Source organism: Ips typographus, linkage group LG12 (assembly GCF_016097725.1).
Source record: "Ips typographus isolate SLU linkage group LG12, UJ_Ityp_2.0, whole genome shotgun sequence".
Classification (NCBI taxonomy): Eukaryota; Metazoa; Arthropoda; class Insecta; order Coleoptera; family Curculionidae; genus Ips; species Ips typographus.
The window spans coordinates 763,447-786,437 of record NC_138433.1 but is presented as its reverse complement, the minus strand read 5'-3'; the positions used below and the strand labels follow the sequence as shown (position 1 = coordinate 786,437).

Here is a 22,991-nt window from a genome sequence, read left to right as displayed (position 1 = left end):
TATAAAACCTACTTGGAATGAGAAAGTGACTGTTTTAAGCACATTTTTGGAATCCTCATTAAATTTCCTATCCAATAACCTGAAAAAACACGACAAGATTTAGTACAGTCAGGGAGAAAAACTGTGCCAAAGTTTGAACTGCCACAAACACAGATTGGAAGGACAGTGAGGGACAAAATCGCTTATAAAACCTACTTGGAATGAGAAAGTGACGGTTTTAAGCACATTTTTGAAATCCTCATTAAATTTCCTATCTAATAACCTGAAAAAACACTACAAGATTTAGTACAGTCAGGGAGAAAAGCGGCGTCAAAGTTTGAACTGTCAAAAACACAGATTGGAAGGACAGTGAGGGACAAAATCGCTTATAAAACCTACTTGGAATGAGAAAGTGACTGTTTTAAGCACATTTTTGGAATCCTCATTAAATTTCCTATCCAATAACCTGAAAAAACACGACAAGATTTAGTACAGTCAGGGAGAAAAACTGTACCAAAGTTTGAACTGCCACAAACACAGATTGGAAGGACAGTGAGGGACAAAATCGCTTATAAAACCTACTTGGAATGAGAAAGTGACGGTTTTAAGCACATTTTTGGAATCCTCGTTAAATTTTGTATCCAACAACTTGAAAAAACACTATTAGATTTAGTACAGTCAGGGAGAAAAGCGGTGTCAAAGTTTGAACTGCCACAAACACAGATTGGAAGGACAATGAGGCACAAAATCGCTTATAAAACCTACTTGGAGTAAGAAAATTACAGTTTTAAGCACATTTTTGGAATCCTCATTAAATTTCCAATCCAATAACATTAAAAACAGTACAAGATTTAGTACAGTCAGGGAGAAAAGCGGTGCCAAAGTCTGAACTGCCACAAACACGGATTGGAGGTACAGCGTGGGACAAAATCGCTTGCAAAACCTACTTGGAGTAAGAAAGTGACTGTTTTAAGCACATTTTTGAAATCCTCGTTAAATTTCCTATCTAATAACCTGAAAAAACACTACAAGATTTAGTACAGTCTGGTAGAAAAGCTGTCAAAGTTTGAACTGCCACAAACACAGATTGGAAGGACAGTGAAGAACAAAATCGCATGTAAAACCTACTTGGAGTAAGAAAGTGACTGTTTTAAGCACATTTTTGAAATCCTCGTTAAATTTCCTATCTAATAACCTGAAAAAACACTACAAGATTTAGTACAGTCTGGTAGAAAAGCTGTCAAAGTTTGAACTGCCACAAACACAGATTGGAAGGACAGTGAAGAACAAAATCGCATGTAAAACCTACTTGGAGTAAGAAAGTGACTGTTTTAAGCACATTTTTGGAATCCTCATTAAATTTCCAATCCAATAACATTAAAAACAGTACAAGATTTAGTACAGTCAGGGAGAAAAGCGGTGCCAAAGTCTGAACTGCCACAAACACGGATTGGAGGTACAGCGTGGGACAAAATCGCTTGTAAAACCAACTTGGAGTGAGAAAGTGACTATTTCAAGCACATTTTTGGAATCCTTGTTAAATTTACTATCTAATAACCTGAAAAAACATTACAAGATTTAGTACAGTCAAGAAGAAAAGCGGTGTCAAAATTTGAAATGTCAGAAACCCAGATTGTAAGGACAGTCAGGGAGAAAATTGCCTGTAAAACCCACTTGAAGTGAGAAAATGACTGTTTTAAGCACATTTTTGGAATCCTCATTAAATTTCCTATCCAATAACCTAAAAAACACAACAAGATTTGGTACAGTCAGGGAGAAAAACGGTGTCAAAATTTGAACTGTCAGAAACACAGATTGTAAGGACAGTCAGCGAGAAAATTGCCTGTAAAACCCACTTAAAGTGAGAAAATGACTGTTTTAAGCACATTTTTGGAATCCTCATTAAATTTCCTATCCAATAACCTAAAAAACACAACAAGATTTGGTACAGTCAGGGAGAAAAACGGTGTCAAAATTTGAACTGTCAGAAACACAGATTGTAAGGACAGTCAGCGAGAAAATTGCCTGTAAAACCCACTTAAAGTGAGAAAATGACTGTTTTAAGCACATTTTTGGAATCCTCATTAAATTTCCTATCCAATAACCTAAAAAACACAACAAGATTTGGTACAGTCAGGGAGAAAAACGGTGTCAAAATTTGAACTGTCAGAAACACAGATTGTAAGGACAGTCAGCGAGAAAATTGCCTGTAAAACCCACTTAAAGTGAGAAAATGACTGTTTTAAGCACTTTTCTGAAATCCTCATTAAATTTCCTATCCAATAACCTAAAAAACACAACAAGATTTGGTACAGTCAGGGAGAAAAACGGTGTCAAAATTTGAACTGTCAGAAACACAGATTGTAAGGACAGTCAGCGAGAAAATTGCCTGTAAAACCCACTTAAAGTGAGAAAATGACTGTTTTAAGCACATTTTTGGAATCCTCATTAAATTTCCTATCCAATAACCTAAAAAACACAACAAGATTTGGTACAGTCAGGGAGAAAAACTGTGCCAAAATTTGAACTGTCACAAACACAGATTGGAAGGACAGTCAAGGACAAAATCACAAGTAAAACCCACTTGAAATAAGAAAAAGACTGTTTTAAGCACATTTTTAGAATCCTCATTAAATTTCCTATCCAATAACCTGAAAAAACACTACAAGATTTAGTACAGTCAGGGAGAAAAGCGGTGTCAAAGTTTGAACTGTCAGAAACACAGTATTTGTTATTTACCCATCACTACCCTAGTTTAGGACACAATATTTCAGTATTTTTGGGTATTTAAGGTTGGGTATTAATTTCCTAGAGGATCTGAAAATTGTTTTTCTTTGTCGGTGATTTCCAGTCCAAAATCCTCTTTCTAAAATCCTTTAACTGAAAATTGAATACGCCCAATACGAACAATGGCGCAGGATTGCAAGTTGCTGCTGCTGCAAAGCCTCCGAGTAATTGAAACTGTTCCTTGTACACATTTTAAAGAGCGGATTTGAGCAGCACCAGCAGGATTAGACACTGTACGGCCCTTTCTTCGCACAGGAGGAGAACAATAGAGCATTTTTTCTGTTTAAGTTTTAAAAGAGGACACATAATCACCTTTACCGGTTGCTCGTACACGAAATCTCCCATTCAAATCGGTCGAGCTGTTGTAGAATGGAAATTTCTATAAAGGATGACAAAAGGGCTTCACCTCCCCCTTCTTGTTTTGTTGAAAGGGCCTGGATTAGTCTAAATTCAACTAGTCTGGTAGCTTTAACGTTCACAAAAATTGTAATGCAATTAATGATGGTTTTACGAGAGGTTTTCTATTGAGAGTACGGGGGGGAACTGTATAAGGAAGGTGCCTCATTGTCGGAAATTACGAGTCACCGACCAGGCGTCGATACTCCAATTTGGCCACTCGATTCCGCGCTAATTGGAATAATTGACAATTAACGGCGGCTTTCAAAGTTTTCTAGTCAGTAATTGCCCTTACCGTGGTAAATGCCAGTTAAGTCCCGTTTTCACCATGTTTTTACACGGTTAGTTTAAATTAAGTCAAATCTTTTATTACCCCCATAACTTGGTTATTTTATTTCAAGCTGTCAGATTTTCAGAACGATGTGACAACCGTGAATGCCCTTTGGTGTGTATTGGAGTTAAATCAACATTTGTCAGAATGGCATTTTCTATTCCACAGTTGTTCACTCTATTTCTTGTTTTCTGTAAAAAAGCTCAAAATATTTGTCTTAAACTGCTCTTTCATCCAGTGCTAACCACAACCAATGTTGCCAAATCTACCGTTTTCCTGTTTTTATTTTATTTATTGCATCTACCGTTTTTAACAGGCAGTTCAAATTTTGACACCGCTTTTCTCCCTGATTATACTAAATTTTGTAATGTTTTTTCAGGTTATTGGATAGAAAATTTAATGAGGACTTCAAAAATATGCTTAAAACAATCATTTTCTCACTCCAAGTACGTTTTATAGGCGATTTTGTCAGTGACTGTCCTTGCAATCTGTGTTTCAGACATTTCAAACTTTGACACCGCGTTTCTCCCTGACTGTACCAAATCTTGTTGTGTTTTTTAGATTATTGGATAGGAAATTTCATGAGGATTTCAAAAATGTGCTTAAAACAGTCATTTTCTCACTTCAAGTGGGTTTTACAGGCAATTTTCTCCCTGGCTGTTCTTTCAAACTGTGTTTCTGACATTTCAAACTTTGACACCGTTTTTCTCCCTGACTGTACCAAATCTTTTGTGTTTTTTCATGTTATTGGATAGTAAATTTAATGAGGATTCCAAAAATGTGCTTAAAACAATCTTTTTCTTATTCCAAGTACGTTTTATAGGCGATTTTGTCAGTGACTGTCCTTGCAATCTGTGTTTCTGACATTTCAAACTTTGACACCGTTTTTCTCCCTGACTGTACCAAATCTTGTTGTGTTTTTTAGGTTATTGGATAGGAAATTTCATGAGGATTTCAAAAATGTGCTTAAAACAGTCATTTTCTCACTTCAAGTGGGTTTTACAGGCAATTTTCTCCCTGACTGTTCTTTCAAACTGTGTTTCTGACATTTCAAACTTTGACACCGTTTTTCTCCCTGACTGTACCAAATCTTTTGTGTTTTTTCATGTTATTGGATAGTAAATTTAATGAGGACTTCAAAAATATGCTTAAAACAATCATTTTCTCACTCCAAGTACGTTTTATAGGCGATTTTGTCAGTGACTGTCCTTGCAATCTGTGTTTCAGACATTTCAAACTTTGACACCGCGTTTCTCCCTGACTGTACCAAATCTTGTTGTGTTTTTTTAGGTTATTGGATAGGAAATTTAATGAGGATTCCAAAAATGTGCTTAAAACAGTCATTTTCTCACTTCAAGTGGGTTTTACAGGCAATTTTCTCCCTGACTGTTCTTTCAAACTGTGTTTCTGACATTTCAAACTTTGACACCGTTTTTCTCTCTGACTGTACCAAATCTTTTGTGTTTTTTCATGTTATTGGATAGTAAATTTAATGAGGACTTCAAAAATATGCTTAAAACAATCATTTTCTCACTCCAAGTACGTTTTATAGGCGATTTTGTCAGTGACTGTCCTTGCAATCTGTGTTTCAGACATTTCAAACTTTGACACCGCATTTCTCCCTGACTGTACCAAATCTTGTTGTGTTTTTTAGGTTATTGGATAGGAAATTTCATGAGGATTTCAAAAATGTGCTTAAAACAGTCATTTTCTCACTTCAAGTGGGTTTTACAGGCAATTTTCTCCCTGACTGTTCTTTCAAACTGTGTTTCTGACATTTCAAACTTTGACACCGTTTTTCTCCCTGACTGTACCAAATCTTTTGTGTTTTTTCATGTTATTGGATAGTAAATTTAATGAGGACTTCAAAAATATGCTTAAAACAATCATTTTCTCACTCCAAGTACGTTTTATAGGCGATTTTGTCAGTGACTGTTCTTGCAATCTGTGTTTCTGACATTTCAAACTTTGACACCGTTTTTCTCCCTGACTGTACCAAATCTTGTTGTGTTTTTTTAGGTTATTGGATAGGAAATTTAATGAGGATTCCAAAAATGTGCTTAAAACAGTCATTTTCTCACTTCAAGTGGGTTTTACAGGCAATTTTCTCCTTGACTGTTCTTTCAAACTGTGTTTCTGACATTTCAAACTTTGACACCGTTTTTCTCCCTGACTGTACCAAATCTTTTGTGTTTTTTCATGTTATTGGACAGTAAATTTAATGAGGACTTCAAAAATATGCTTAAAACAATCATTTTCTCACTCCAAGTACGTTTTATAGGCGATTTTGTCAGTGACTGTCCTTGCAATCTGTGTTTCTGACATTTCAAACTTTGACACCGTTTTTCTCCCTGACTGTACCAAATCTTGTTGTGTTTTTTTAGGTTATTGGATAGGAAATTTAATGAGGATTCCAAAAATGTGCTTAAAACAATCTTTTTCTTATTCCAATATTGGCAATATTGATGAAAATGTGTTTGAAGTCAAAATTTGGCAGTTCAGACTTTAACACCGCTTTTTTACCTGACTGTACCAAATTTTGTAGTCGTTTTCGGGTTATTGAATAGGAAATCTAATGACAATTCCAAAAATGCGCTTAAAACAGTCATTTTCTGTGGGTCACGTGACTGCCTAAACTATCCTCTAAAACCAAATTTGTCTAGATTCTGCAAGAATTCAAGTTACAAAACGAGACGTGTTTCTTAGATTTATGACAGTTATTTTAACAAATTATCACGTGACCGTTTAGCTAAATAGTGTATTAAAAACCACGTGATAATTGTCACTAATGTCAAACTGTGCTAAAACTATTATTGTCACGTGACTGCCCAGCTAAATTATCTTCGAAAACCACGTGATATCTGTCACGTCATGTAATTTAATTTAAGTTATGTAAATGGTTTATTTTTTCACACAACACCGCTAAACATATACAGGGTGTTTAAAAAACATTTAAATTTGAAATTAACTGTAAATATTAAGATTGAAGGGTAAGACAACCACCCCATTTTGGTCCTTCGAGCCCTTAAGACAGTAATTATCTGATATCGCGTCCGATCAACGTTTCGGGGACATAAAACCGTAAATGGAAGGACCTCTTAATATGACGTAGAAAAACTATGAACATCAAACTTGGCACTAATCCTGCTTGGAAACTTTTTTTTTCCCGGGAAACTCTCTTGACGGGGATAATGGTAATTACCATGGAAAATCCCTCATTTTCCGACGAGCTATAATCCCCAGGGAAAACGTAAAAGTGTGGCAATATTGCTTTTGCTGGAAAAATACGGGGTGGTAGGAACAATAGTTTTTGGGGAAATTAAGCCCTTAAACCTGGCAGGACTAATAATGCGTACTTATCGGGGAAAGTGTCAATGTGTAGCTAACAAAAGATGGCAGTGACGTAGACAGGTTTTGGTGCACCAACCGCTGCGATTAAAGGCCGGATTACCAAAACTGAATCCCTCTCCTATTGACGGGTACACAACACACAGAAAACGACGTAATATCCGGTAATCCTTGTCGTCTCAATGGCTCTGGCGCTTTCATTATTCCCAGATTTGGATTCCTGTCCAAGATTATAAGTGCGAACATACGAGGCCGACATGAATTATTCAAACAATTACACGATAAGAGACAAATTATACCAGTCCCACTTGATTTATGCGCGAAATGGTCGTGCCTTACCTGTTTTGTTGGTCTTTTAAGGATTTACGCTCAAAAAATATGCGAAGCGAGATTTTATACATTTTTGGTGGACGTGAAGAAACAAATTTCCTAAATTCCCTATCTAAATATCTCAGAAACTATCCACTTCTTGCATGGAACATTTTTAGATCACTTGGTAGATCAGGGAAATCTGAACCGAATGACGGTAAAATATACAGGATGTCCCATTGAATTTTCAAATTAAGACAATTTGAACGCACCAATGTGACTTTTTAAGCAATTTCTTTGGAAGATTAAGACCAATTTTGATCTGAAATATCTCAGAAACTAGCCACTTTTTGTATGGAGCATTTTAGATCATTTGGTAGAGCAGGGAAATCTGAATCGAATGACAGTAAAATATACAGGGTGTCCCATTGAATTTTCAAATTAAGACAATTTGAACGCAGTGATGTCATGACATATGACATTTTGACGTATCTTGTCAAGTAAGAGAGTAAATTAATGTGAAAGCAGCGGGTGTCTAAAAATGTGCGATTTTATGGTGAAGCAACTTTGACGCCTTCTAGCGTCCAAACGGGATTATCAATCAACTAATGTGGGGATATTTTTAGAAAGCTTGAAATCTGCTCTATATTTTGTTTTCTATGATATTTTGACGTAACTTGTCAAGTAAGAGAGTAGTTTAGGGTCAAAGCAAGGTGTGTCTCAAAATATGTGATTATATGGTGAAAGAACTTTGACGCCCTCTAGCGGCCAAACGGTATGACCAATCAACTCATGAGGTGATATTTTTGGAAAGCTTGTATTCTGCTCTATCTTTTGTTTTCTATGACATTTTGACGTAACTTGTCAAGTACGAGAGTAGTTTAGGATCAAAGCAAGGTGTGTCCCAAAATATGTGATTTTATGGTAAAAGAACTTTGACGCCCTCTAGTGGCCAAACGGTGTAATCAATCAACTCATGCGAGGATATTTTTGGAAAGCTTGTAATCTGCTCTATCTTTTGTTTTCTATGACATTTTGACGTAACTTGTCAAATAAGGGAGTGATTTAGGATCAAAGCAAGGTGTGTCTCAAAATATGTGATTATATGGTGAAAGAACTTTGACGCCCTCTAGCGGCCAAACGGTATGACCAATCAACTCATGCGAGGATATTTTTGGAAAGCTTGTAATCTGCTCTATCTTTTGTTTTCTATGACATTTTGACGTAACTTGTCAAATAAGGGAGTGATTTAGGATCAAAGCAAGGTGTGTCTCAAAATATGTGATTATATGGTGAAAGAACTTTGACGCCCTCTAGCGGCCAAACGGTATGACCAATCAACTCATGAGGTGATATTTTTGGAAAGCTTGTAATCTGTTCTATCTTTTGTTTTCTATGACATTTTGACGTAACTTGTCAAATAAGGGAGTGATTTAGGGTCAAAGCAAGGTAGGTCTCAAAATATGTGATTATATGGTGAAAGAACTTTGACGCCCTCTAGCGGCCAAACGGTATGACCAATCAACTCATGGGGTGATATTTTTGGAAAGCTTGTAATCTGCTCTATCTTTTGTTTTCTATGACATTTTGACGTAACTTGTCAAATAAGGGAGTGATTTAGGATCAAAGCAAGGTGTGTCTCAAAATATGTGATTATATGGTGAAAGAACTTTGACGCCCTCTAGCGGCCAAACGGTATGACCAATCAACTCATGGGGTGATATTTTTGGAAAGCTTGTAATCTGTTCTATCTTTTGTTTTCTATGACATTTTGACGTAACTTGTCAAATAAGGGAGTGATTTAGGATCAAAGCAAGGTGTGTCTCAAAATATGTGATTATATGGTGAAAGAACTTTGACGCCCTCTAGCGGCCAAACGGTATGACCAATCAACTCATGGGGTGATATTTTTGGAAAGCTTGTAATCTGTTCTATCTTTTGTTTTCTATGACATTTTGACGTAACTTGTCAAATAAGGGAGTGATTTAGGGTCAAAGCAAGGTAGGTCTCAAAATATGTGATTATATGGTGAAAGAACTTTGACGCCCTCTAGCGGCCAAACGGTATGACCAATCAACTCATGCGAGGATATTTTTGGAAAGCTTGTAATCTGCTCTATCTTTTGTTTTCTATGACATTTTGACGTAACTTGTCAAATAAGGGAGTGATTTAGGATCAAAGCAAGGTGTGTCTCAAAATATGTGATTATATGGTGAAAGAACTTTGACGCCCTCTAGCGGCCAAACGGTATGACCAATCAACTCATGAGGTGATATTTTTGGAAAGCTTGTAATCTGTTCTATCTTTTGTTTTCTATGACATTTTGACGTAACTTGTCAAATAAGGGAGTGATTTAGGGTCAAAGCAAGGTAGGTCTCAAAATATGTGATTATATGGTGAAAGAACTTTGACGCCCTCTAGCGGCCAAACGGTATGACCAATCAACTCATGGGGTGATATTTTTGGAAAGCTTGTAATCTGCTCTATCTTTTGTTTTCTATGACATTTTGACGTAACTTGTCAAATAAGGGAGTGATTTAGGATCAAAGCAAGGTGTGCCTCAAAATATGTGATTATATGGTGAAAGAACTTTGACGCCCTCTAGCGGCCAAACGGTATGACCAATCAACTCATGGGGTGATATTTTTGGAAAGCTTGTAATCTGTTCTATCTTTTGTTTTCTATGACATTTTGACGTAACTTGTCAAGTACGAGAGTAGTTTAGGATCAAAGCAAGGTAGGTCTCAAAATATGTGATTTTATGGTAAAAGAACTTTGACGCCCTCTAGTGGCCAAACGGTGTAATCAATCAACTCATGCGAGGATATTTTTAGAAAGCTTGAAGTCTGTTCTATCTTTTGTTTTCTATGACATTTTGACGTAACTTGTCAAATAAGGGAGTGATTTAGGATCAAAGCAAGGTGTGTCTCAAAATATGTGATTATATGGTGAAAGAACTTTGACGCCCTCTAGCGTCCAAACGGTATGACCAATCAACTCATGGGGTGATATTTTTGGAAAGCTTGTAATCTGCTCTATCTTTTGTTTTCTATGACATTTTGACGTAACTTGTCAAATAAGGGAGTGATTTAGGATCAAAGCAAGGTGTGTCTCAAAATATGTGATTATATGGTGAAAGAACTTTGACGCCCTCTAGCGGCCAAACGGTATGACCAATCAACTCATGAGGTGATATTTTTGGAAAGCTTGTAATCTGCTCTATCTTTTGTTTTCTATGACATTTTGACGTAACTTGTCAAATAAGGGAGTAATTTAGGGTCAAAGCAAGGTGTGTCTCAAAATATGTGATTATATGGTGAAAGAACTTTGACGCCCTCTAGCGGTAAAACGGTATGACCAATCAACTCATGGGGTGATATTTTTGGAAAGCTTGTAATCTGCTCTATCTTTTGTTTTCTATGATTTTTGAACTGTACACTTTTTGTAAAATGTATTTGAGGTTGATGTGCAGATTTGGGAAATCTGAACCAAATGACTTTAAAATATACAGGGTGTCCGATTTGAAATTTTTGATTTAAGTCACTTTGAACTTTTGAAGTAAACCTTTGACATTTTTGACACTTGACTAGTATAGAGTTTGTAGTAAAAAATGGCAAAAAGCGAGTATTTTTAATAATAATTACAAAGTGAACAGAATTTGACACTATTCACTTTATTACCCTCTAACTCTGTTATTTTCAGTAAAAAGAGTACTAAAACATACAAGTAATTGAGATATTTGACATAAAATACAACAGTATGTATTAGAAATATTAAAAATGCGACAAATTAAATTCTCCAGCTCCCTTTATGGGGCAATTTGCCAGGGGTTTGTCTGACTCTAGGCCATCCCCAGGAAGTGGTCCCCAGGTGCCTCGATATACAAATCAATTGTTCGTCTTGGTGATTTCTGAGATTTGCTTCCTCCCTGATATGGGAGCGGATAGAAAAACAACACAACTACTGGCTGAGACCAAAATGGGTACAGGAATCTTTCGTTTGTGACGTTATTGTGACATTTGTGCCAAACGTCAAAATCCGTAGTAGTCATTTTGGATTTTGTACGATTTTTTGAAAATTTAGTTCTTTAAGAAGGTTGAAACGTGTTTCACCCTGTATTTTTGTTATTTTTTGAAAGATAACTCTTATTTAACATCAGTTGTCTACAATAATTTTTCAATCGTAAACCCTGAACCCGCATATCCACAAATCTGTCTTGATCAGTTTGCGTTTATTCCATAAACATAAAAGTTTATTAGAGCCATTCGATGATGGTTCAAAGAGAATTTCGGAATTTTTATTATTGCCAACGATAATGGCCGACAACATAACCGTATAATACCACTTAACGAATAGCACTTTGGCTTGTTTTACTTTACGTACAACTTCTGTTTATAATCGTAAAAAAAAAACAGTTTCGAGGAGAAAACCAATCCGGAAACTAATTAACATCGATCACACTTCCTGTTTATAACCGAATATTAATTGGTTCACCTAAATATCATCCAAGTCTTGCGGAAAACCGTTTTCGGTTATTTATAGCGAGTTTCTTGCTCCCCACTTGGGCTTTTCATTCACATTTTCCGTTTGTTGAATCGTTGCCAACTTACGAAGACACTGTGTTGTATAGTTTTTAAGATACAGTATACCTGGTTTAAGTGAAACACACTGTGTATATCATGACCACTATAGCAATAAGCAAAAAAATCTAGCTGGAGTTATTATGGGTCGTTTTCGCGTACTAATCATTTTAAACTCTTATGGAAAATAGTGTATGTGCATTGAGATGTTTCAAGCAAATTTCGACCGTATGACCATTGGAGTTACTGTTTTGTTAGGACGCTTAGATAAGAGAATTATCTTCTGCTTTATATATTTTTTTTTAAAGCATCTTTGTTGTATTTCATCCAAATTTTCCCAATTAGGTAGATAAAGCTCTGTAGGTTGTCAGAAAGTTCAAAAAATAATATCTGAGTATTTTTAAACTTATTTTGCCTAATTTAAGGAATAAATATGCTTTTTGCTGTGCATTGGAACCCTTCTGGAGCAAAATAAAAAATTACCAAAATTGCACTTTTTGCAAAAATGGCATTTTTTCTATTTTTGAATGACTGTAACTTTTTTATTTGAACTCTTATAGATTTCCCTAAAACGCCATTAGAAAGAGGATATAAAATACTACAAAATGAGCCAAAACTGGCCTCTCTAGCTCTTCATGTTACCGAGATATTGAATTTCAAAAAGTAGTAAAAAAAGACCCCTAATAACCCCCCATTCTTTCAATTTTTTTGAAAAATAAAAAAGTGCTTTTTTTGTACTTATTTCACCTAATTTAAGGTCCTTTGGTATAAATATGCCATTTGCTGTGCATTGGAACCCTCCTGGAGCAAAATAAAAAATTACCAAAATTGCACTTTTTGCAAAAATGGCATTTTTTCAATTTTTGAATGATTGTAACTTTTTTATATGAACTCTTATAGATTTCCCTAAAACGCCATTAGAAAGAGGATATAAAATACTACAAAATGAGCCAAAACTGGCCTCTCTAGCTCTTCATGTTACCGAGATATTGAATTTCAAAAAGTAGTAAAAAAAGACCCCTAATACCCCCCCATTCTTTCAATTTTTCTGAAAAATAAAAAAGGGCTTTTTTTGTACTTATTTCACCTAATTTAAGGTCCTTTGGTATAAATATGCCATTTGCTGTGCATTGGAACCCTCCTGGAGCAAAATAAAAAATTACCAAAATTGCACTTTTTGCAAAAATGGCATTTTTTCAATTTTTGAATGATTGTAACTTTTTTATATGAACTCTTATAGATTTCCCTAAAACGCCATTAGAAAGAGGATAAAAAATACTATAAAATGATCCAAAACTGGCCTCTCTAGCTCTTCATGTTACCGAGATATTGAATTTCAAAAAGTAGTAAAAAAAGACCCCTAATACCCCCCCATTCTTTCAATTTTTCTGAAAAATAAAAAAGTGCTTTTTTTGTACTTATTTCACCTAATTTAAGGTCCTTTGGTATAAATATGCCATTTGCTGTGAATTGGAACCCTCCTGGAGCAAAATAAAAAATTACCAAAATTGCACTTTTTGCAAAAATGGCATTTTTTCAATTTTTGAATGATTGTAACTTTTTTATTTGAACTCTGATAGATTTCCCTAAAACGCCATTAGAAAGAGGATAAAAAATACTATAAAATGATCCAAAACTGGCCTCTCTAGCTCTTCATGTTACCGAGATATTGAATTTCAAAAAGTAGTAAAAAAAGACCCCTAATACCCCCCCATTCTTTCAATTTTTCTGAAAAATAAAAAAGTGCTTTTTTTGTACTTATTTCACCTAATTTAAGGTCCTTTGGTATAAATATGCCATTTGCTGTGCATTGGAACCCTCCTGGAGCAAAATAAAAAATTACCAAAATTGCACTTTTTGCAAAAATGGCATTTTTTCAATTTTTGAATGATTGTAACTTTTTTATATGAACTCTTATAGATTTCCCTAAAACGCCATTAGAAAGAGGATAAAAAATACTATAAAATGATCCAAAACTGACCTCTCTAGCTCTTCATGTTACCGAGATATGGAATTTCAAAAAGTAGTAAAAAAAGACCCCTAATACCCCCCCATTCTTTCAATTTTTCTGAAAAATAAAAAAGTGCTTTTTTTGTACTTATTTCACCTAATTTAAGGTCCTTTGGTATAAATATGCCATTTGCTGTGAATTGGAACCCTCCTGGAGCAAAATAAAAAATTACCAAAATTGCACTTTTTGCAAAAATGGCATTTTTTCAATTTTTGAATGATTGTAACTTTTTTATTTGAACTCTGATAGATTTCCCTAAAACGCCATTAGAAAGTAAAAAAAGACCCCTAATACCCCCCATTCCTTCAATTTTTTTTAAAAAATAAAAAATTTAAAAGTGTTTTTTTTGTACTTATTTCACCTAATTAAAGGTCTTTTGGGATTAATATGTCCTTTTCTGTGCATTGGAACCCTCCTGGAGCAAAATAAAAAAAATTGCAAAAATTGCACTTTTTGCAAAAACAGCATTTTGGGAATTTTTTTAACTTGCATTTGTTACACATTTAATTGCGCGAATTGGTTTTGATTTAAAATTGCTATAATTGATCCTAAAATACAAAGAGGTAGAGTCACTTTTCACAAAATCCCAAAAATTAACTTTGGGGTTGAAAAATTTACATAAAAAAGGAAAGAGTCAAGCAAACCCTTTTAAAGGCAACGAGATGTCACTCTTTAAAGGGAACGCAGAGCCGTACTAAGGCTGTTTGCACAATTTTCACTTTAACACTTGACAAGAACCTGACAGCTTGCAGCTAAGCTTGAGGGTTTTCAGGGAATATATTTTCGGGTGCGGTTCTGCAAATATAGGGGGCGCTCCCGTCTCGTGGTCATGATTATAAAAACATTAAAATGGGATCCGGGGCCGACAATCTCATTGATATGCAAGGCCGAGCTTCTCGACCGGGGGCACAAAAGGAAACTTACAAAAGGGATACGTTGAAGGGATATAATGACATGCATAGTATAAAAGGACACCTTTGTGCCGAGACGTCGATTCGATTTTTGCCTCTTTGTGAATTCTACTCAATTTTACGTAAGTTTCGAGGTCTACGACATCATCAGAAGCTCTACAGGGCGTTTCAAATTACAGCACAATTGCACGAGATTTGAGAATACATCTGCATAATTTAACATTCGATCGACTTGACGATATCATTGTCGCGTTTCTACTCGTTTTTTTTGTTGTCTTCCAACCGGTTTCGTCCCCGTTTATTGTCATCATCAGCATCCACCTGCCTTCCACTCTCTTTCTGCTCGAATTACCACTCTGATGATTATTATTCAGTCTTAGGATAGTTGAAACTTAAACGCAATAAATATAGAGGAACTGACTAGGTTTACTTCACTTCACTTTTTATAGAGTCAAATGACTGGAGTGAAGCAGTAAATTCTACGAAGTAAACCTAACCATAATGGCAAAATTCCGAGGGCTGAGTAAAATTTTGTATGGGAATCATCTCGTCCAATTTGGCGCCCTCTAGCGGCCAAACTGTAAAACCAACCAACCAACTTTTATACATCAATGGAAAGCCTGTTTTATTAGCTATCCATGGAGGTATAAAAGTCCTGAAGAAGTGTGTCAAATAAGCGAGTTATTCAAGGTTAAAGCAAATAGTGTCAGAATGATCGAGCTGGATAACTCGCTTTGTTTTGACGCTCTCTAGCGGCCAAACTGTAATACCAACCAACCAACTTTTATACGTCAATGGAAAGCCTGTTTTATTAGCTATCCATGGAGGTATAAAAAGCCTAAGGAAGTGTGTCAAGTAAGCGAGTTTTTTAAGGTTAAAGCAAACAGTGTCAGAATGGTTGAGCTGGATAACTCGCTTTGTTTTGACGCTCTCTAGCGGCCAAACTCGAAAACGAACCAACCAACTTTTATACATCAATGAAAAGCTTGTTTTATTAGCTATCTATGGAGGTATAAAAATGTTAAGGAAGTGTGTCAAGTGAGCGAGATATTTCAGGTTAAATCAAACAGTGTCAGAATAGTTGATCCGGATAACTGATTTGATTTTGACGCCCTCTAGCGGCCAAACTCGAAAACCAACCAACCAATTTTAATACATCAATCGAAAGCCTGTTTCATTAGCTATTCATGGAAGTATAAAAGTCCTAAAGAAGTTCGTCAAGTAAGCGAGTAATTCAAAGTTAAAGCGAACAGTGTCAGAATGGTTGATCCGGATAAGTGGCTTGACTTTGACGCCCCTTAGCTGCCAAATTCGAAAACCAACCAACCAACATTTATACATCAATGGAAAGCCTGTTTCGTTAGCTATCCATAGAGGTATAAAAGTCCTAAAGAAGTATGTCAAATAAGGGAGGTATTCAAGGTTAAAGCAAACAGTGTCAGAATGGTTGAGCTGGATAACTCGATTTGTTTTGACGGCCTCTGGCGGCCAAATTGTAATACCAAACAACCAACTTTTATACGTCGATGGAAAGCCCGTTTTTTTGGTAAAATTAGAAATTTACGGGGCATCAGATTCAGACACTAAAGCCAATCAAACGTTTCTTCAAAATTGTGTCTTGGCATGTCAAATAAATTATTTTTAGACAAGTCCTGGTTGACTAAATATTCTGACGCATTCGAGAAGGCCGTTTCAATTTTATCTTTATTAATCGATGGTGAGGAGCCGACAAACACCAATTTCTGTACGGTATCTGGTTTAATTTTGTAACTTACGATGGGACGAGGATATAAATAATTTTTGACGAATGTCCGCCTATTAAATCCTGGAGCAATAAAATCGGAATTTTTTCGCATTTCTGTAAACGCGTCTGTTTTAAAAGTTGCAGATGCATTTGTGGTAAAAATTTCAGACCTCTAACTAGAAACGTTCCTGAGATATTGAGCAAAAAGTGCAAAAAAAAAACCGAGAGTAAACTTTGACGCCCTCTACCGGCTAAACGGGGCAACTTAACCGCGCCCGCTCAACGTCACGTGATAGCCCCTTATTTCATTAGCTTTATTTTTTTAAAGTTACATTCGATTATGGGTTAACTTTTTATTTTTAAGGTAAAGTTTATGGTATTTGAAATAATTATAAATAAACGACAAAAAATGTTTAATATGGCGTTTCGCGAATATGAATGGTAAAGTAGGCTGTGCATTATATGATTCTGACGCTCCATCAAGAGTGCCAGGCAAATTTTACGTCACGATGACGTAATTTGACTGGTGGTTATAGTATTATTTTGTTCAATGATGTCATCGTGACGTCAAATTTGCAACACAATGCACCGCCTACTTTGGTACGATTCAAGCATTTAGAGTGTTTTGATAACAAAACCCCATTTAATTTTTCAAAGTCAAACGGTGCATGAATTGTTTTTGCTGTAAACTTTGAATTTGACAGTTTTAACTTTGACAGCCCATAACTTTGGTATTTTGACAGTTACAGGGTGGTTCAATATACCAATTTGTAGCCAATGAAATTGTCTTTTGACCACTGTGTAGTGGTTATATCGGGAGTATGTGTTGTCTAGAAGGGAGGACATATTAGTTTTTGAAAAGTGTTGAGGTTAGGTAACATAAAGTATGGAAAATATTGCCAATAATAGTGGGAATCAGAATATCAAATAATACGATGGGATATTCATTTAAAAAAAACTAACAAGCTTTTTTTGATCCACCCGGTATATTAAAAAGTAAATCCTGCAAAACCTTCAGGTCGTAGACTTGACATTTTTTGAGAAATAAGGATAAGAGCAAATGTAACCAATCACCCTGTGCTTTACGGTTTATTTTCGTGTACCACTCCAATCAATTGTAACGGCATATTCTTATCTTGACGCGATTTGTTCCAAGCTAATTTCGACCGTAACGACAATGGTGATACAAGAGAAAAATATAGAGTGATTGGATTGTTTTTGATGGTCTGACCGCTTTGTGATCCATCGAAAAGGGCCTTCCGAAAAAGTAATCGTTATCATTCAGCGTTGAGTTACGGCCTGTCAAAAACCGAGGCAGGAATTTCAATTTTCAATAAAAGTGAGTGCCTCTTAAAGGGAAACTTTACATGTGCCGGGGCGTTCGATACTGAAACTTATTCCCCCTTACCCCCCCCCGCTTGTTAGAAACAAAACGATGTAAAACTAGAAGAACTGAAAGCTCCCGGGGGGCTCGTTTAAACCCCCCTCCCTGCCGCCCCCGCGTTACTGAAATACGACTGTTTTGGGGCTGGAAGGGGGGCGAATGCGCGCAGCAAAACCCGAAAGAAATGATGATGCACTCTGGGACGTCAATTTTTAAATAATTGACTGGCGTCCGGTTGAAAATGAATTACAGTTTCCCAACTCGTATATAATATAGGTTAGGATGCAGGGAATGCCTTTGGGGGTGCCCCCTCTCCCCTTGAACCGAGCCTGTCCTGCATTATGCAAGGAACGATAAAACTGCACTTAAACTGCGGGGGCCAAATCCCTGAAATGTACAACATGAGGAAAAGGGGTTATGTGTCTGCTCAAAGAAAAACTCTAGGAAAGTCGTAATACTCGAAACAAATTGGTTTTCCTTGCCTGTCACTCCAGATAATAGATGAACTTGGGAAAGTTCGACGTCTAATTATCAGGAATGAACTTACTACTCCAAAGAAATGTAATTAACAATTTTTCCCTCTCAACAGTTGTCAAATTTTGGGAAAAGTGACACTTTTGAGTAACTGAATAAGCTCATCCCATTCAAATGCATTTAAATCTCCAAGTTTAGTCTGGAATTTGTAGTTTATTTACAAAAAAGAAAGTTTTTTTGTAATTACAGAACTTTGAAAGTGCGCAAATAAATTCAAATGGACTGTTTTGCCGCGTATACAGTGTGTCCCAAACTAGTTCTACGTATGTATTAGGATCTCGGTAACCGTAACAGCTACAGAGTCGGTTAAATGGGGAAATTTTTAGAGAATTTTATCAGAAACTTATTTCCGATTTCCTAATTAAATTATCTTTCTTCGTTTTCCGGAAAATTGGGAAAACGTCAGAGGCTGCATTTTAAACAATTGCTAGTTTTGAAACTAAGACATTATTAAGGCACTTATTGGTCAATGGTTTCCGAGATGTGGATGATAACTTTATAATTTTTTATGGCAGCCATCTTGAATTTTTTGAATTTTTGGAAAGCGCTTAAAAAATCCTTTTCAATGATTGGAAGGTGAAATTTCTTGACAATTTTAGATTTTAATTTTTCAACGTCAAACGGTGCACGCTACAAAAAAAATGTATAGAAGGTAAAAGTTGCACCCCATCGCCATGCTTTTGTGATAAAAATTCAAACCTCTAACCTAAAAACGTTCCTGAGATATTGAACCAAAACTGCGTAATTACGAGAGTCAACTTTGACGCCTTCTAGCGGCTAAACGGGGCATTTTAGTCGCGCCCGCTCAACGTCACGTGATAGCCCCATTCATTAGCTTTATTTTTTTAAAGTTACATTCGATTATGGGTTAACTTTTTATTTTTAAAGTAAAGTTTATGGTATTTGAAATAATTATAAATAAACGACAAAAAATATGGCGTTTCGCGAATATGAATGGTAAAGTAGGCTGTGCATTATATCGTTCTGACGCTCCATCAAGAGTGCCAGGCAAATTTTACGTCACGATGACGTAGTTTGACAGCTGGTTATAATATTATTTTGTTCAATGATGTCATCGTGACGTCAAATTTGCAACACAATGCACCGCCTACTTTCGTACGATTCAAGCATTTAGAGTTGTTATACGGTGGTTTTATACCGGGTGTTTCAAATAAGCGAGTTATGGACGATTTTCTGAAAAAGCGCACGAAAATTTAGTCTAAATTAGGGATTTTTTGGCCTACTATACTAACGGCGACCATTTTGGATTTTGCTCAATCAAAGTGACTTTTTTAACCAATTTCAACTTGACATCCACTTTGCTCTAATTTGCACCGTTTCGGAGATGAACTTAGATTTATGTCAATTTTGACACTTTTTAGGGCGTGGCTCTTTTGGAATATGACATTTTCGTAAATGACACTTTACGTCATTTTTGTACTGTTAACCTAAAGATATTTAGGCAATTGAGGTTAATTTTGAAAATAAAAAACTTTCTGAAAAAAATTAGAAGGTATCACCCTTGAAATTTCTTGACAATTCTAGTTTTTAATTTTTCAACGTCAAACGGTGCATGGTACCAAAAAAGTGTTTAAAAGGTAAAAGTTGCATCCCATCGAGGTGCATTTTTTGGTAAAAACTTCACACCTCTAACCTGAAACGTTCCTGAGATATTGAACAAAAACTGCGTAAAAACGAGAGTCAACTTTGACGCCCTCTAGCGGCTAAACGGGACAACTTAACCATACCCGCTTAACGTCACGTGATAGCCCCGTTCATTAGCTTTCTTTTGTTGTACTGTGGTTTTATACAGGGTGTTTAAAATAAGCGAGTTATGGAGGATTTTCTGGAAAGGTGCACGAAAATTTAGTCTAAATTAGGGATTTTTTGGCCTACTATACTAACGGCGACCATTTTGGATTTTGTTCAATCAAAGTGACTTTTTTAACTAATTTCAACCTGGGGAACACCAATCTGACGTGCATTTTGCTGTAATTTGCACCGTTTTGGAGATGAACTTGAAACTGTCAATTTTGACATTTTTTAGGGCGTGGCACCCTTGCAAAATGACATTTTGACAAATGACACTTCACATCATTTTTGTACTATTAACCTGAAGGTATTTAGGCAGTTGAGGGTAATTTTGAAAATAAAAAAAAAATTAAAAAATCAGAAGGTACCACCCTGGAAAATTCTTGACAATTTTAGTTTTTAATTTTTCAACGTCAAACGGTGCATGAAACCAAAAAAGTGTATAGAAGGTAAAAGTTGCACCCCATCGCGGTGCATTTGTGGTAAAAATCTTAGACCTCTAACCTGAAACGTTCCTGAGATATTGAACAAAAACTGCGTAAAAACGAGAGTCAACTTTGACGCCCTCTAGCGGCTAAACGGGACAACTTAGTCATACCCGCTTAACGTCACGTGATAGCCCCGTTCATTAGCTTTCTTTTGTTGTACTGTGGTTTTATACAGGGTGTTTCAAATAAGCGAGTTATGGAGGATTTTCTGGAAAAGTGCACCAAAATTTTGTTTAAATTGGGAATTTCTGCTTTCGAGAAGGGTGGTCAAAGTAAGGCTGCTAGAACAAAAACAATTGAATATCGATACAAACATTTTACATCAAGTAGACCTAGAATTTGACGTAGATTCCAAAAATTGAATAAAAAATTGGAATCGACAAAAATATGTGGGATTTTTAGCAAGTTGGCAACAGTGTTTGAACAAAAACACAGAAATCAACGATCTCTCTTTATACGTTATTAACAAAATACCTTAACAATTGTTTATCAATCAAATAGCCTTAAGGATATAGAGAGTGAGAGAGAGGGGGAGTGATGTGCGTGCACTTTCTCGTTCATTAATGAACTGCAATCCGGTAGAATAAATTATGGTAGATTATCGTCGGATCTAATCTACTTTTGTTCGGGCAGTAAATGGCCGTAATTATTCCGTCCTGAGGTTGGCGCAAAAAAAAAGTAGAAACTGGCTGCTGCTGTAGTTGAAATGCGTGTAAATGTAAAATAATCGGGTGGGCAGTGTAATAGAGATAGCGCTCGAAGGAGAACCGATAGAGATATACTTTAAAGAACAACGCAGGCCGGTTTGTGCAACTACCGAATAAATATATACACCGGGGGATCGATAAAATCGGCCTTAAGGCTGCGGATTTCGAGTCAAAGTTACCCGGCGAAAGATCGTGGAACCCATTGTTGGGTTCCGGGGTGGTACTCATTAAGATGTTCAGATCTGTACCGGTTCTAAATGGATAACTTCATTATTTCACTTGCTCCTTTTATCTTAATGGTCCATTTAATTTACTTACACAAGCTCTGTCTGAATGATCAAGTGTAAAGGTCCGCATTTTAAATGAAACACCCTGTATACGTTCACTGTTGCCAGATTATGGAATTTGCCCCAAATAATAGGGGATATTTTTCCCGGAGGAAGGGAAAATATTTATCTGGGTGTATGAGGAACGCACTATACCTTCAAAATCTGTGGAAGAGAGTATACTAAAGTTTTGTATTTAACTTTGACGTGCACAACAGTTTTGGGCTACATTTTGACTTTTTGAACGAACCTTCTAGCTGTCATAGGAACCAAGTTAGGAGCTGTCAAAATGTGACACCTTCAAACTTTCTAGTACAGTTACATTGTATTTCATTCACATATCTCAGTTATTTGTAATTTTTGAAATAAAATTCTATTTACGTAAAAGAAAGCCAAAATTACGAGCTACATTTTGACGTTTGAACGAACCTCCTAAGTGTCATAAGGACAAAGTTATGAGCTGTCAAAATCTAACACCTTTAATATTTCTAGTACAGTTACACTGTTGTATTTCACGTCAAATATCTCAGTTACTTGTAATTTTTGAAATAAAATTCTACTTAGGTAAAAGAAAGCCAAAATTACGAGCTACATTTTGACGTTTGAACGAACCTCCTAACTGTCATAGGAACGAAGTTAGGAGCTGTCAAAATCTAACACCTTTAATATTTCTAGTACAGTTACACTGTTGTATTTCACGTCAAGTATGACGATTATTTATAAATTTTGAAAAAAAATTGTGTTTAGTTAAAAGAAAGCCAAAATTACGAGCTACATTTTGACGTTTGAACAAACCTTCTAGCTGTCATAGAAACCAAGTTAGTAGCTGTCTTAAGACACCAGAAATGCCTAAAAAGTCAATTTTGACAACTCTAACACGGAAAAACATTTTTTACTGTATTTTTCGGACAATTTTCACTCCTTATGACGTAATTTCTGACAATTTCTAGATACAAACAGTCTCTGTGACGTCGTTTGACTACTTGAAGACAGCAGAAATGCCTAAAAAGTCAATTTTGACAACTCCAAAACAGAAAAACTGTGATTGACTGTATTTGACGATTTTCGGACATTTTTCAGTCTTTATGACGTCATTTCTGACAATTTCTAGAGAAAACAGTCTCTGTGACGTCCGTTTGACTACTTTAAGACACCAGAAATGCCTAAAAAGTCAATTTTGACAACTCCAAAACAGAAAAACTGTAATTGACTGTATTTCACGATTTTCGGACATTTTTCAGTCTTTACGACGTCAATTCTGACAATTTTTAGAGAAAACAGTCTCTGTGACGTCGTTTGACTACTTTAAGACACCAGAAATGCCTAAAAAGTCAATTTTTACAA

The 22,991-nt window shown here is 35.9% G+C and overlaps 1 protein-coding gene and 1 long non-coding RNA gene across 3 annotated transcripts in view; one reads left to right on the top strand and one right to left on the bottom strand.

Annotated features, from left to right (window-relative positions):
- LOC145736554 (uncharacterized) overlaps nucleotides 1-22,991 on the bottom strand; it is a 113,027-nt gene that overhangs the window by 76,233 nt on the left and 13,803 nt on the right. The window lies entirely within an intron of this gene.
- LOC145736567 (uncharacterized) overlaps nucleotides 1-22,991 on the top strand; it is a 43,712-nt gene that overhangs the window by 14,446 nt on the left and 6,275 nt on the right. The gene's annotated exons all lie outside the window — the stretch shown is intronic.